The following is a 16524-nucleotide window of genomic DNA, read 5'->3' as shown; positions in this document are numbered from 1 at the left end:
TCCGGCAGTAGCATTTACTGGTTAGTCACGAGCAAATTGCAAATAAACTTTAACCCACAGCAGAGGAAAACCTACTAGGTGGGTGAGTCAGAATGAAAAAAGTACCTGATGTGTGGATGCAGACCAGATACTGTCATACCAGGTCAGGCAGACACTGTTCTTACCGAAGGAACGGTGGGAGGGGCATATTAGCAAGGACCTCGTTAATTTCCTGCAGCTAAAACGGCGATAATGGGCTTGCTAATATGCGTTATATAATTCCAATAGAAGCCCGGGTTAGATGTGCAGGACATCTAACCTGAGCTTCTATTGGAATTATATAACGTATATTAGCAAGCCCATTATCGCCATTTTAGCGCTAAAACGGCGATAATTTTAACGAGGTTCTTGCTAATATGCCCCTTGGTCATTAGCTCTTGTACAAGAGTCCCAGAGCTCAGGTTGACGCTTCAACCACAGAGATATCTGCCCACGAAGTTCACGTAGCAACACGCCCATTATCTCAACCCAAACCACACCTTCCGCTTCTAACTGCTAGTCAAAACAAAGACAATTTCACAGTGGCATCGAATCTCAAGGAATGCGTGCAGGTACACCAAAGAAGGGCACTCCTACACGTGGTGTTTGGCAAGGACATGCCCACAGAAAGGGGAGAGAACCAGAAAGGAATCTTGGCATAGAATATGCACAGGATTATATGCCTTTATACAACTTTAAAGACTGCAAATGTGTCTATGCCCTCCCATGCCATGGTGGCCATCAGTGAGGTTCAGATTTACTATCCTTCGAGCAACTGAGCACCAGTGGTTAATTTGTAAAAAAAATAAGTGCCAGGGCTATTGTCGGGAGGCCACTGCAGCTTTTCATGCCTCAGATGATAGTAACAACATCTACTCACCATCACACTCCTACAAGTGTGTTAAATCGACTACCTAGCCACCAATTATGTAAGAATTGCTTGGGCAGCAGGTAAATATCATTTTAATATATATTAAGTTAATAATTAACCGTTGCTGTACTCAAGACTCGAGACAGATATTATCCCATCGGTCAGACTCTGTGAATCCATATCAGACTTTTTTGACACTAAAATTTTAAAAGTGTATGATACTTTTACAGATCCCCCAGCCGACAGTATTGGATGAGTTGGGAGTTTCTGAGGTTCCCACTCCCCACTTAAACCAATTTCAGCCTATTACCCTCTCTGAGGCAGTAAAAGAAATACAAAAATGTAAATCTGGAGCTCCTGATGATCCTTGCCCACCTAAACTATGGAAATTAATGTCTGAAGCAATCGCAGTTCCCCTCTTACACATATGGAACACGTCCATTGCCACGGGCACGTTTCCGGACTGTTGGAAACAGGCCACGCTTCTTCCGCTGAAAAAAAAACCTCAAGGTGCACCGGATGACCTGAGCAATCTCCGACCCATTTCTCTCCTTGCAGCCCCCGGCAAAATGCTTGAAAAACTGATCCAACGGCAGTTAAACAATTTTATTGAAGAAAGCGGTGCCCTACATGAAACTCAATCGGGTTTTAGGGCCGGCTTCAGCACTGAGACGGCCCTCATTGAGGTTGCCAAGTCTATCAGGTGGTCCTTAGATTCAGGGGCATCAGCTATGCTGGTGCTCCTGGATCTATCAGCTGCTTTCGATACTGTAGATCACAGCAGACTGTTGACCCGATTTAAGAACATTGGCCTTGGAGACAAAGCACTTAACTGGCTACTCTCCTACCTCACCAATCGCTCCCAGAAAGTGGCCCTGGGTCCCTTCTCTTCTGGACCAAAAAACCTTTGGTGTGGCGTCCCACAGGGGTCGGCACTCAGCCCCCTGTTGTTCAATGTCTATTTGGCCCCGCTTTTCACCTTGATTGCCAAATGGGGGGTCAAGGCAATATCCTATGCGGACGACACTCAATTAGTCTTCCCATATTCAGACACGTCTGAGGCAGCCTTCAGTAAAATCAGGGGCTGTCTTCAAGACGTAGCCAAATGGATGAACACTAACAAGCTCAAAATGAATGCGAGCAAAACGGAGGTGCTATTCTTCGGTAATCTCAAACATCCCCCCCCACATCTGTGGTGGCCAACGGAAATGGGCCTTGCCCCATCTCCCGGAACCCATGCAAAAAATCTCGGAGTAAAATGGGATGAGAACCTGTCTTTCCTGCCGCATATACAACAGCTCACCGCTGGCTGCCTGCATAAACTTAGAAATTTACGGAAACTTCTGCCCCTGCTACCAGTCGAATGTCGAAAAACGGTTGTTCATGCAACAATCACATCTCGACTCGATTATTCTAATGGCCTCTATCTTGGTCTACCCAAATATGCGGTGCAACGCTTACAGATCGTGCAGAATGCGGCTGCGAGATTGATAAAACGTGTCCCTTTCAGGCAGCACATCTCTCCGCATCTGCACGAGCTGCATTGGCTGCCAGTGGCAAGCAGAATTAAGTTCAAAGTGCTGACCCTGGCTTTCAGAGCGCTAAAAGGCACGTGTCCCAATTATTTAAAACTCCGACTCCCTCGCTACCACCAAAAACGAGAGTTGCGCTCAAACTCCTTGCTCAAGCTTACTGTACCGCGCGTGAGGAAAGCTAGACTTGGAGGCAGGTCCTTTTCGGCCGGCACGGCGAAACTTTGGAATACCCTGCCAACTGCCATCCAATCCGTCACGTCAGAAGCCAGCTTTAGGAAACTCCTAAAAACTTGGCTTTTTATGCAATAATCCTAATCTTTCTCCTGACTATTCACTCTTGCTGTAGGACTCGCTAGCGCCGGGACACCTCCCCAGAGGTAGCTGTTCGCGCTCTACAAGCTTCTGTATTATTATTATTATTACTCATTTCTATATTAGCCAGACAGCACCACCTTGTGGCAGACTGCCACAAGTCCTGGTGCTGACAATTAAGTATGGCTGCGGAGCACCGGAAACCACCAGCTCAAATTCAGCACTCCTAAGCACTATGTGAAAAACGGGTGCTTCGTGTGAACTAAAAACTGTACAGCATCAGATTTACAGTGGGGTTGCGCATTAATGATGCCATCGGCTCTGTTCACCTAATAAAAACCTGTTTTACAGATGACCGGCCTTGGGCTACAGCCCAAAGGAGAGACAGCAGTGTCTATTGTTCTCGAGGTACCACGCTCCAGTACAAATTCCATTGCATGGACATTCGCACAAGGGTGAACCAAGTGAGATGTATAAGTTATGTGAGTCATATGTTGCAAATCATGTGTTATGTATCGGTACAAACTTAAAAAAACAGAAAGCGACCTCTTACACACAAAGGGGACTGGATCTAAGAAAATAACAATATATCTTCCCCTAATGCTACTGTTCTTAAAGTACAAAATGCAACCTTATAGCAAGCATGCTGCCCCATCTCACAGACCATATACCCCATTAAGTGATTGTTCCTCTTCTTTTCTGTTCTATGCCTGTCATTTTTGTTATTATAAAAATTTCAATAAAAACAATTATAAAATGAAAAAAGCTTCTGATTCTCATGTAAAGCACTTTAAATACCTAGGGCCAAATTCGCTCTATATAAAACTGTAACAAAAATCATGTCCTACACATATGAGTGTTTTTGCCGGTAGGTCCGGGGAGGGGGAAGCAGTTCGGTTTCAAAGCTTTTTAGGTCGAACCTAGAGTCAGCGCGCATGGCTGCTCTGCGAGACTTGTTGTAGTGAAGTATGGAATAGAAGCCCAGTGCCCATATTTGTTATTGGCTTGTGTCATTGTCCTTTGCAAATAGGCTTGTTAATAGGCTTGTTAGTCCCTCCTTAGTACCGCCTTGTCTTCATTTGTAACCTCCCATGGTGACTGGCCCTTTTACTTTGGTTGTTACACAGTATGTGTTACTTGGTCTGTAAGCACTATTTCTTTATTGAGTTTCACTTACTGCAGGCACAAAGGGCCTTATTTATGAGGCCTTGCATCAGTTTTACGCTTCCGATGCGTCACTTTTTGTGACGCATCGGCAGTGTAAAACATGCCTCCTGTTGCGCACTATTTACAAAGTGACGCATCTAAGCAGATGCGTCACTTTGTAAACCCCTGCGCTATATTATACCTGTGTCAGGTATAATGTATGCAGGGGGTAGGGCGTTCCCCCGCAAAAAGCCTCGTAGAAGTGACGCAGTGAAATTATGAAATTTAGCTGCGTCACTTCTAGGACGCTGTTGCGTCAAAATCTTGCGCCTGCCTCACAGCAGGCGTAAGACTGCTGCAGGCCCTTTTACATGGGGCTTGCCCCATGTGAATGGACGCATTGCTGGAGTTATGTCACTTTTGTGGCACACTCCAGCAAATGCGTCACTTTTGCGCTTACAGATACGTCAGAAATACTGACGTATCTGTAACTGCTTGCGACATGATGCGTCATACATTAAATATGACGCATCAGGTATGTCGCAAAGAGTGCGCACTGAGAAGTGACGCATCGCTGCTTTAACGCAGCGATGCGTCACTTTTCATAAATGAAGCCCAAAATGTGTTGCTTCTATTTAGCGTGGTATACAACGGTAACAACGCATTTTTTACAACGCGGTACCGTTACCACGCTACTTTTACCACGCATGTCGTTACAACGACATGCGCTGGGGGGCGCTCCAGGATAGTAAATACTTTAATTTACTATCCAACTCCTTTCCCTAGAGTCCACGGGGACTGGAGTTGGAATAGTAAATTAAATAATTTACTATCCAGCGCCCCTCCACGCAAGTCGTTGTAACGACTTGCGTGGTAAAAGTAGCGTGGTAACGGTACGCGTTGTAAAAGTACGCGTGGTACCATCATACATCCATTTAGCGTGCCATACGAGCTTTCTCTTTTCAAGCAGCCAGGACAATGGCGGCCACTTCTTTCCAATGCCATATGCGAGACCTTTTGCATTGCAAATATTTTTATCAACGTCGTGCTGCATTTGTGGAAGGGAGGAGGGTGCGGCGTGCCTGGAGGTTGACTGACAAAAGTCACAATCGAGATGTGCAGCCACCTTTTCGCCAGATGGCTTCATCAGCAGTACTCAGATTCAGCGAGGTTCAGTGTCCAATGTTGTGTAATGAAAAATCATGCTGTGTATTGATACTTCAATCTGAATGCTGTTTTAATTGGAAACGGCTCAGTGAACCTTGTTTTATTGATTTTATATTTACACCCGTTCAATGGGACAAGCGCGTATTGCTGAGCTATGTGTGTGTCATTTGTAGGTCGCAGATGAGAGCCCTAGCCGGGGCCACCAGGCTTGTCATTCTTCTGAGGTCGATAAATGATGTACCATGGGAGTGCAGAAAGGGACGCCCATATGTCAATCGAAAAGAGAGAATATATTTTTGCACTGCACAGTTTATGAATTTTGATCAGTGTGTCTGTAGCGTACTTTCAGAAGTGGACTGGTTTAATTGGACTGGCCTAAATCCAGAGAGTTCAGCACCTTTTAAAGACCGGCGGGGTTGGGGCAGAGTCAGTCAAGTCAGCTTGTGCCTAACGTGTGTCCGTCTCTGCCCTGGTCCGTGCTTCTGATAATTGGTAGGGTTTAGAAAGAGTGTTGTTAGACTAGACACCCTATATGAGGTGGGGGAGATATTCTGTTTAATTTGTGAATGACAAAGACGCACAGCCCTGATTCATCTTCCTTGACACAACACTCTCTAGCTGGTAAACAGATCCAGGCTTTCTGTGAAGCCTTCAGATATTCGATAACATATTTATATTCGAGAATTAAGTTTCATTGTTAACATTGAAAGTGTGTTCTTAAAACTCGCTCCAAAAACGTCCTGTTGGTTAAAAAAAAAAAAACAGGACTGGTTAAAGGAATTACACAGAAGGAACCGCGGTGCACCCGTGCAACCCTACTCAGGTCTGTAGGTATTGAATCTTTGTACACCACTATTTTTTGGCTTTTTTCCCCCTTTTTCTAAATATTTAGGAATGCGGTTCTTAATAATCTAAATGTATTTTAACTCCTGCGAGTTTTTTCACCAGAAATGTACACACCATATTCATTCATCATATCATGACAATAAAAGAAAAAGAAAAATCCGATAAAGTTTGACATGCACTAGTAACAAAACACCTCCCTTGATAATGTACACACCACACAATTTCACAACCTGTGATCAAGGGATTTAAATTCACAATGAAGGCAGAGGCAAAGCCTGTAGGAATCTGCGTTCTCGCTAGAAAATGGCATCTTTCTGCATTGTCAATTCCAAGGAAAAGCTCACAGTAATGTCACAGTCTCTTATCCGTTTCACCACAAGCTTGTCAGCCAAAGACTGACATTTGTAAGTGATAATTAAAAACACACTTCATGTGAGCTCATTCGTTTTTAGGTCAAGCCTGGGCAGCGCAGTCGGGCTTCTGCGAGCCATGCTGTAATGGTTGGAGTATGGAATAGATGCCCCGCACACTCTTAGCCTATATTTGTCATTGGCTTGTGTCATTGTCCTACGTAAATGTTGGCTTCTGATTCATTAATAGGCTTGTTAGTCCCTCCTTAGTACCACCTTGTCTTCATTCGTAACTTGGAACGAGACGAAGCTCGATACATGCATGTACGCGGTGCATTCAAGGCAACGGATAGTGCTGTACAGAGATTGACGGTGTAAGAAAAATACCCCTTGGCATGGTGGGAAGCTGGAACGAGGGCCCTTGACTACCACCTGTCACTCCATGTACAAAGTCAGACGTCCAGCGAGGTGATTGTCGACCTCGAGCCCTGACGAAATTGCCGCAACAAAGAATAGGCAATGAAACATGTTGGCCCATCTTGAATTGGTCTGTGACATGCAGTTGTTTTTTTTTTTACTTTTGAGTAAGCTCACAATTTTGAATAAAAGGGCTACGACATTTATGTGAGTCTTAACTCAATTTTTCATTAGAGATATATTTTATCTCCTGCACATTACGGGGTCTTTTTCTTTGTTGATACACATATCACTATTTTCACCTCTTATTTTTTACACTGGACACATTTTCTTTACTATAGGTGAGAAGGTTACTGATGATGAGAAATGTGGGCAAGCTGGTGAGAACCTGCCAGTAGCTCCTCTGGTGTAGTGCACATGAGGGACCTTCTCATCTTCACACATATTTTTCTGTGTTTTTCTTTTCATTCATTCATTCAAAATCTTTATTTCGATACAACAGTATCATAAAAGATACATTAAAAAAGCAGTGCAAGTACATACAAAAGAGGAATCACAGTATTACATCTACTAGGATTAAATACAATTCAATAATTAGCAAATATGATGGATGGGAGGTGTCAATCGTTATATTAAGAACCTTATATAAATAGTTTAAAAAGGCATATAAGAAAAAAGATAAAAACATTCGTATTTGAGGACATGGTTAGCTAAAAACTAAAGTGCAAATAATTTGGGAACACGCATATGAATACAATATTAGCATTCAAGTATATATCCTTTGGTGTTGCAGTTTATTATATTGTTTCCCAGACAACTCATGCGTCTCAATAACAGTTCTCTAAAATTTCTCGCCAGCTTTCATTCTAACAAAGTTTACAGCCAGCAGAAACCTACTAATACCAAAGACAATGATCTAGCGAGTGTCAGTTTTTAAAATCCTTTCTGCTTTTCTATACGATCTCACACCTATATTTATGCAAAGTGGTTTAATCCATCTTTTTCTAGGGACCGTATAGAACGGACAAAAGAACAAAACAGGTGGAATATCTTCCTTAACTTTTCCTGAGCACAGCATGCATGTTTCGTTACTATCATTTGTCCACCTTGCTACACTTGTTTTTATCATGAATACGCCATATCTATATTTCAAGTATAGCGTTTTGGCAAGTGGTGGATTTACTTCATCGAGAAATGATTCAAATCAAGCACTATCTTTAAACGTAAGAAACTTGCTAGTCAAAGATCCATTCGCTCTATCACTAGGTCTATTATGATCCATAAATGCCCAAAAGGATGTTTTTAGAATCTTTTTCGAATTTGGGGTTAGTATAGATGGATTATTCCTAAAGTGTGCTAGGCCAATCTTCTTTAACCAGGTGCTAACGTGTTTAAACCATGTAATGCAAATATTAGAGTCCAGATCCTTTATCTCTGTTAGAGCCACCTTATAGTCCAGCAGCTCAGGTGTTGTCCAGAGTCTGACCCAAAACATCAAGGGTCTCATTATTGCATGGTGGTCAGTGCGTTTCATATTAAGATCGAGCATGGCTGGTATTAGCGGAGTACGCACTGGTAATTTTAAAAATGCTCTATAAAATTTGTTCTCGTTAGCCTCAAAAGCCTTCTTACATGAAGACCCCCATAATTCAGCACCATATAGTGCTGCTGGTTGGGCTTTGAATCGAAATACCTCAAGTGCTGGCGATACCGCTTTGTTAAGGCTGTTTCCATACATTTTTTAAATCGGTAATGTGTTTTGTGTTAATAACAGCTTGCTCTTTTCTATTTGGGTTTTCCATGATAATTTTGAATCCAAGGAAACACCCAAATAACTAAAGTTTTGAACATATTCCAATTTTTGTCCATTTAAAAACACATATTCTCTAAAAGACTTGTGGGGATTTATTGCCATGTACTTTGTCTTATTGGTATTAATCTCAAGACCCTTTTTACTGCAGTAGGTTTGAAAAGTACTAAGTAAACATTGTAGGCCTTTTGGTGTTTGTGATATAAGGATAGTATCATCAGCAAATAATAGGGCAGGTATTGTCTCACCCCCCAGTTTCGGTGCATCATTGTTGCAACCTTTTAGGAAGCATGGAATATCATTAACAAATAAAGAAAACAAGGTTGGTGCCAGGACTCATCCTTGGCTAACCCCCCTTTGTATGGGGATTGGGCTAGTTAGTTCGCCTCCCGGGCCCCACCTCACCTTTGCGTAGTTGTTTTCATGCAATCTAATGATCTGTTCCAGGAGGTTAACTGGTAATCCTTGGCTGCTAAGTGTCTTCCATAACAGATGCCTGGGGATAAGATCAAACGCAGCCCTTAAATCAACAAACGCCACATATAAGTGGCCCTTCCTTATGTTTACGTACTTCCAGCACATACAACAGAACCTAAACACCTGATCTATGGTGCTTATTTTGGCTCTAAATCCTGCCTGGAATTTTGAGAGAACTGCCTTTTCCTCAATCCAAAAATTAATACGGTTTAAAATATGCCTTGCGTATATCTTCTGTAAAACATCAATTAAACTAATTGGGTGATAGTTTGCAGGAGCGCTCGTATCGCCCTTTTTAAAAATACAAATGATTTCCGCCCCCCTCCATGTCTCTGGTAAATCAGCTCCTGCAGCTACAGAGTTACACAAATAGTTAACGTAAGGGCCCCAGACACAGGTGTCATGTTTATATAAATCTCCTGGAATCTTATCTAGTCCTGGAGATTTACTTTTTTAAACTGAATTAATAGCCAAAATCCTTTTTGTAAATCAAAATATCAAATTCCATCATTCGAGCTTAGTACTAGCTCGTCGTTAAAGGGACTTTCAGTCTCAGGGGCTGTATACAACTTTGTAAAATGATCTATCCAGGTAGTCTCATCAAGATAAACGTCTCTAGAGCCCGTTTTTCTATTCACTTCCTTTAAATAAGGGTATTGTTGTAATGAGTTGACTGACAAAACTTACACTTATGAAAAATGTAAGATAGCGGGCATTTAGGATTGGATTCGACTAGTAAATTGTTCAGACCAGCTGTTGGGTAGAGGTGGATCCCCCCTAACACCAGCCCTATGCAAGAAAGTGATTGCCGTCCCACATAACCAGGTCTATTGTTGTTTAGTAGTTCATTGGTAACCTCCCTTGAGGACCGGCATTTTTACTTTGGTTGTTATACAGTGTGTCTTATTTAGTTTGTGAGCACTATTTTCTTTAAATAGTTTCTCCCACTTCAGGCACGACATGCTTTCCTGCAACAATCAGTTTGCCATGTGTGCTTTCACTTTCCAAGCAGCCCATGACAATGGCGGTCGCTGCTTTGAATAGTTCTTGCATTTACAAGAGTTTTAGCTATTTGCTAGGGTATGGCCTATACTTGGATAGAGTCTGGTGCTGTTGTTTAGTTGCTAGATTGAGTAGGCAGTATTCCACAGCTTGGTCGAATTAGCAGTGAGAGAAAAGTGCAGGAGTGCCAAGTCTGTGTGGGTAGCTTCACTAAGCAACTTTTGTTCTGTGGAAGGAGGGTATAATCGCCTTGCTGAGCTTTGCAGCAGGGAAGCTTGGGGGGAGGGGCCCTTCTCGGTCATGGCAGCTGTTAAGCATTCTATGACTAGTGCTCAAGTCGCCACTGAGGGGTGTCTCCTTAGTCCTCTGGCCTCTTCCCTTCGTAGAGCAGAATCCTCCAAGTAGCTCATTTGAGGAGAATTCAGGACCAGGTGGCCTGAGAGGTGGCTTTGGATTTCCAATGAGAAGTGATAGTTCTCTTAGAGCTAAGTTAGCGATACGTGTGGCTGCCCAATTGTTTTGTAAATATCCAGTACTATTGAAGGCCAGTCTGATGGAACTGGCTTAGCTCTGATGGAAGAAAGCATGTTTAAGATAGATTCAAAAGGCCTAAGAAGTGGACAGGACAAAGCATGTGTATGAAGTCTGTCATCTCTGCGAATCAGCTGGCAAAAGTATTTCCTAAGAGCCTTAGGAAAGCGGTAGGTTCTGTGCAGTATATAGTAATGTATTACTTTGAACTTTGAATTCTACTGATTGTGTGAGGGCTAGCATGCGCATATTCATTGTCATTAAAGGCTCTACCCGCATCAGCTTCCTAGTCCTCCCTCATGGGAGTTAACGTTGGTGATGCAACAGGTAAGTGGCCTCATAAAAACCATAAAATGTGCTGTCAACCATGTTTCTTGGTGTGTGTATAGCACTGGCTCACTGGTTAGAGGCGGCAGACCCTGAAGCAGAGGTCAGACCCGGGACCAGGGTTCAATTCCCGACGCGGCAGGGTCTTGAGCCCAAATATCCACAGACTCGATAATTCTCAATTCGGTGCCTAATCGAGTCACAGGTTCACACTCTGCAGCTCTGGGCATTAGCTTGCTTAATCTCCACTACGGCCCCCCCGCGGCGGGATGCCTGGCTTTCACCTTGGGGATGCCCAGTACGGGTATCTCACAGGGAAAAACCAGAACGGGTTCCCAAGGCAAGCGCCGAGATTCCTACGGGTAATCGAGCGCTATATAAGAACGCTTAATAATAATAATAATAATAATAATATAGCATGGACCAAGGGGTGTATCTCTAGAGAGGAGTTTAAGTTGACCATATCCTCCAAATTGCTTGTTAAATAGAGTTGTATAGGAGGAATAGGCCGTTATGCAATATGACTTTGTTCATGAGCTCTTCAAAGAGAGTCATTGCTCCTGATCATGTAAATCCATTCCTTCATGGTTAATATGTGCATGTCACTCAAGGTGCGCAGGTGTCTCGTAGTTAATATTCCTGCGGGAGTAGGTAGACCCAACAAAGAAATAGCCAGAGCATCTGGAGTGAACTTCCTGCTTTGTAAGCATACGGTTCTGTGCTGTACATAGTAATGTATTACTTTGAACTGTGCATTCTGAGTAACTGTGTGAACATCGCAGAATCACCCAGAGAAGCTTAGGGTGATATTGCTGTTGTCGAATGGTAGTAAACAGGAGAGTATTCAAGTTCTCCGAAAGCAACAGTGGTGTCACGGTTATCGTCTCCTCAAGGGAGAGGCCAAAAAGCCATCTGCTCAGCGACTGGAATTTTGCTGCAAGATAATACAATTCAAAGCTGGACACGCCTAACCTGACCAGCTCAAATGGGATCTGGAGCTTGGCAAGGGCCACTCTCCTCCTTCTGGTCTGCCAAAAGAGTTCACCCAGTAGTTTCTCCAGGACACGGAAATAGCTGGGTTTAGTGCTAGATGCAGGTCCACAAAATAATTTTTGAGCTGCTGGAGGACTATTGTCTTGGAAAGGATAAGGCACTCATTCTGAGCCAGTGCTCAGCCAGTGGAAGAGACTTCCGGAAGGACACCTGGGATGCAATGGACATCATTGACCTGGTGATATTGCCCTCCAAGAGGTCCTAGTCCTTGTGGTATATCCTAATTCCAAAGTATTTCAATAGGTGCTTCTCCCAGTGCAGGGGGCACTTCCCAAGTTTGAGCTGAGTCTGTGGAAGCCCTGGAGTAAGGGGGAGGATACAAGACTTGGACCAGTTTACTTGGAGACCTGATATAATTGCAAGGTCCTCCAGGATTTCCACCAGGTCAATAGTGGTGCAGTGGAAACGTTTCATGGATATGGGAGATTTTCGGCATACAAGGAAACTGCCTGGTTCCCATTGGGATAAGAACACAGGGGTAACCCGAGTGACCCTACGGCATCTGGGTGATTAATGATAGGTACAAAAAAAATGATGCCTAGGGATCAATAGCTTGAACAAATATGGAAAAGAGATACCATAAATTATCCCTTTCAAAATGTGTAATTACACTCAGAAAATAAATCTATACATCTTAATCCCTAACTAATGACAACCAGAAAGAGAATTAAACAAAACTAGAAATTATTTATGGTATTTATTTTACCTTCTTTCTTTTAACCAAAAAATGTAGTGTCTTTTGTAATTACTTTGAAAGCACATACATACCTCTATACAAATATATTACACATATACATATATATACATATTATACACATAAAATATACAGACATACAATATATACAACTCCACTTAAAGAATAATAACATCCATATATTTTTCTCATATAGTATCTTGAACCTACAAATATATTCGCCCTTAGTAATTTTCAGCTGAAGGATGCTTATAAACCTATTGTTAAACAAAGAAGCATTCCTCCAAAGGTCACCGTTCTCAAGGGAAAGTGAGAGATATCAAAATAAATCTCTATTTTCTATAGATACTCCCTATAAATTTCTTTTAAATGTTCCACAACTTTTTAGGTGGTGCCTTTGAAACAGAAGGTGTCGACGCGTTTCAGCCTTTTAAATTTTCTGGCATCATCAGGACTAGGGTGTCCGTGGTTCCGTCAGCAACACGTATCAATCTGTAAATCTGCTGAGGCTTTCAAAATAGCTGTTCCAATTTTCGAAAATCAAGACCCAACTCTGTGTAGGTTACCCGGAGTATGACTCTTTACTCGCCTTCAATATAAAATGCGAGTCCTCTCGAAGTACTGTAGTCAATGGTGCCAAACAAATGACCAACTATTTAAATTATCTCCTGTCCGCGTTGTAACTCCGCGTCCCAAGGGGTCGCCATAGCGTATAGTCCATGGAATAAACCTTTGGGAAGCAGATTTCTCCAGGGCCCTCCTCCCTGCCCCAGTAGCTCTATGCCAAGGGCAAAGAGCAAGTAAGACAGACCTCGCAGGTGCCATAGTGTATTTTACGGGGGTAGGGGAGGTCAATTTACCTATTTGCAAACGCACTGTGGGATCACTGTAGCGTGTTTTCATGAAGCAAATAATACAAAGGCCAAACCTGAAGGGCCATAAGACCTCAAATAGATACTACCAGCAGATGGTATTGAATGCTTTTTCAAGATCTAGACTCAGCACCGTGGCTCTCGATCAAGTCGGGCGAGCTGCCTCCCTTATGCGGTGTAATCAGCAGCAATTTAAAGCGATAATCCTTAGAGGTAAGAATACATTTTGATCTGGATGTATAACTTTGGGGAGGTGTTCGAGGATACTGGAGGGAAGAATCTTGCCAAGGATTTATAGTCGAAACTAAAAATGCATATGGGAGGACAAGTCACTTGGGGTTCGCTCTGGCTTCAATATGGGGGCAAGTATAGCCTCCCCATGGGATTGTGGGAAGTTGGCCTATGTGAAGGACACTCCATAAACTCCGTCAGTTTAGGTGCAAGGAGGCCAGAAAATGCTTTATAAAAGTTGAGGGGGAGGCCATCTGTCCCTGGTGTCTTATTTGTTGGGAGATTTGCAATTGCTGTTTTGACGTCTTGGGGTGATATTGGTTCATCTAACTCTTTTTGACCTTGGAGAGAATTAGGAAAGCTGAGGGTCAGATAGAAAAGTTGCAATTTGTGGAGGAAGGCTTTTTGTGGTATAGTTTTAAAGGAGGGAGTAGAAGCCTCGGAAGCCTCTGAGAATTTCTTCATGGAAGTACTCGTGAGCTCCAGCAGGCATCCTACATTCAGCAATAGGAACTTGGGAGGATTCCCAGGTGATGAGCCAGCCAAATAGTCCATGTGCTCTATCACCCACAGCATGGACACAGCAAAGTCTGAAGTTTCCTTATAGCAAGCCAAGGAGGGCCTACTTTCTCCTCCCCTATTCCACATGAGAATCATTAGCATCTCCATTATGCTGTAGTAAGGCCTTAGCTTGCCTATGTGATACGCCCAGTGGGGTTTAAGCCTACAATCCAAATCACAAAACGAAATGTCATAATGATCCTTTTCAGAACAAGGAAGAGCCTAGGGCCAGATGTAGGAGCCATTTACCGACCGGTAACGGCCGATTTCGGCCGTTACCGACCGGTAAATGGGTTTTTGGTATGTAGGGAGCATATTTTACCGATTCGGTAAATTTACCGAATCGGTAAAATACCGAATCGGTATTTTTACTGATTCGGAAACTTTCAGATGTAGGTGGGACTCTTCAGAGTCCCAAAGGCCCTACAAATTCGGTATTTTACCACCCAATCCAATTGGGTGTTAAAATACCGAATTCAGGTGTGCATGCACATGTGTGCATGCACACCTAGCCATGTGACAGACAGACATGCCCTTAGGGCATGTCTGTGTGCCACTTGGCTCACATGCCCGTCTTTGGGGTGCTAGAGGGTGTCAAAGTGACACCCCCTGCACCCTTGCTAAAATCGGTATTTACCGATTCTGAAATTACAGAATCGGTATTTCCCATTGATTCCTATAGGCTTCAAAGCCCATAGGAATTAATGGGAAATACCGAATCTGTAATTACAGAATCGGTAAATACCGAATCTTAACGATTCGGTATTTACAGAATCTGTAATACCTACATCTCCCCCCTTCATATTTACAGACTCTTAAATACCGATTCGGTAACATTCGGTATTTAAGAGTCGGTAAATATGAATTACCTACATCTGGCCCTAAGTCTTGTTTCCTACAGAGCCTGAGAAGTCACAGGCTACATGATCTGCGCATCCTGGTCCTACAGGTGGCCAATGTTCTCTATGGTCATGCCCTTCCAGCATTAGCTCCTAGTTCACCTGGGTGTTGCTTTTCTCTTTGTGTATTAGTTGGACCATTTTCCTTCTTTTTCTCAGCACGCCATTCACTACGTTATGTATGGGAGACCATCGAATACCATACCAACCCTTTTTCATCTTAGTGAGGGGTTAACAAAAGGATGCCAATACAGAACTTCAAAATGGATCAGGCCCATTAGATTCTGTCGCACTTACTGTTAGTCAAAAAGTAGACAGGCATAGCAGGACGTTTTCCCTCTCCCTTGCTCCAAAGCACCCACAGTGCTCTAGAAAGTTTTGTTAATTTTCTCCTTAAGTCTATTAGACTGAGATGGTGTGAGATGGAAAAGCTTTGAGGCTGACCAACCTCAGCTCACATTTCTGTATAGGTCGACATTTGATTTCATTCTGCAGTCAGAGACTGCTTCAATAGGAGAAACAGCGTTTACAACGCTGTCATTACATCGCATTGCCTTTACAACGCTGTTGTTACAACGGACGCGTTGTTAGTACGCGATACCTTTACATCACAAGTCATTAGATCGACATGCTATAGGGGGCGCTCTAAACTAAGGAATAGTATAATTTACTATTCCAACACCTTCCCTACTGTTGCACATGCTGGAGTTAGAATAATAAATTATACTATTCCTAAGTCCAGCACGATCCCTACAGCAAGTCGATCTAATGACTTGCGATGTAAAGGGATCGTGTTCTAACAATCCAGTCGTTCTTTTTGACCGAGTTGTAATGGAATGCGGTGTAATAGCATGTGTAGTAACATGCTATATTCCTTCAATAGGGTCAAAAGTCCCAGGCGCAGTTTCCAAGTGAAATCCCGCCCCTTATTTTTTTCGTTCTGATCTACCTAGTATGTTTTTTAGTTCAGGAGACTCATGTCACAAATATCCTGACAAGTTCTCTAAATGATTTTTTGCTCCATACCAAAAGAGTGCTTGATTTGTTCGGTTTCTAGGAGTCCACTTGCCTTTTTACATGGGTGGCTCCTATTCCCTGACCATAACAAAATACTACTAACAGTCAGTCAATCAATACTACTACTAACAGACCTGAACAGTAGTCGTGAGTTACAGGCCTGTTTACCTTCCCCATTAGGGAGACTGCCTACCTCCTCTTGCTGAGTAAATCTGGGAAGTATATAATGACCGGACGCCCTGATTCTTCCGATTGTATGTTGTGTGTGAGAGTGCTTGAGTATGTGAGGAGTAGGATACCAATGGTGGGTTCCCCCTAATATATGGTTGCTCAAGGATAAAAAAGTTTCTAGCTAACACGCCAAGAATTTTAAATTCTATTAAAGACT

The sequence above is a fragment of the Lissotriton helveticus genome, chromosome 6 (assembly GCF_964261635.1).
Source record: "Lissotriton helveticus chromosome 6, aLisHel1.1, whole genome shotgun sequence".
Lineage (NCBI taxonomy): Eukaryota > Metazoa > Chordata > Amphibia > Caudata > Salamandridae > Lissotriton > Lissotriton helveticus.
This window is presented reverse-complemented; position numbering follows the sequence as displayed.